Source organism: Mercenaria mercenaria, chromosome 3, assembly GCF_021730395.1.
Source record: "Mercenaria mercenaria strain notata chromosome 3, MADL_Memer_1, whole genome shotgun sequence".
Classification (NCBI taxonomy): Eukaryota; Metazoa; Mollusca; class Bivalvia; order Venerida; family Veneridae; genus Mercenaria; species Mercenaria mercenaria.
Window position 1 is genome coordinate 14,711,318 of NC_069363.1, and position 764 is coordinate 14,712,081.

General features: G+C 34.4%; 1 non-coding gene across 1 annotated transcript; it reads left to right on the forward strand.

Annotated features, from left to right (window-relative positions):
• The first annotated feature begins 372 nt into the window (after nucleotides 1-372).
• Trnat-ugu (transfer RNA threonine (anticodon UGU)) lies at nucleotides 373-445 on the forward strand. The gene has a single exon. It is a non-coding gene; the product is annotated as a tRNA-Thr (tRNA).
• The last annotated feature ends 319 nt before the right edge of the window (nucleotides 446-764 follow it).

Here is a 764-nt window from a genome sequence, read left to right on the forward strand (position 1 = left end):
GCCTCATGTATGTCACATTGAATTTAATTCTAGTTTTTGTCATTGGTTTTAGTTCTAACAAGGCGCGATTGCTGGCCAGAACTGGTGAACTCTAGAACCAATGTAAATAAGTATGTTTACACTAACCCACGGACAGAAGTTCCTGTACAATTGTCATAGTCTTCCAAAACAAGTCCATGGACGCAGCCTACATATGGACCTCCTTTTTCCCACGGTATAATTATGGATATATGTCAATACGCGGTTACACGATATCCAATTTCCTTTTACAAAGAGGCACAACGATCGAATCATTACTAGGCAAATATTGACATGATAATGGGATAATAATACCTTTATTTATTTAAATGCAGTGTGGTAATAATATTAACAGCCTCCATAGCTCAGTGGTTAGAGCACTGGTCTTGTAAACCAGGGGTCGTGAGTTCGATCCTCACTGGGGGCTTATTTCTTTTGTAACATTGAGTGTATTGTACGCAAAACATTTGGTAGAATGCTTTTGTTAGATAATACAAAATAGCATCAAAATGTAATATATATTATTACATTATACGTAAGTGATTATTTACGGTCATGTTTAAATAAATAAGGTATAGCTAAATATGTTTAATAACCTTTTGCTAAGAATATACTGAGATGAAAGTCCTCGTCAAAGAAAGCCAGTTAAATTTACTGAATTACACGATATAATACTTAAGAATAGTTCACGCAAAATGTCTATCGCTTCTTTATACAGAACACTTGAAAACGTTAGATCGATGTAA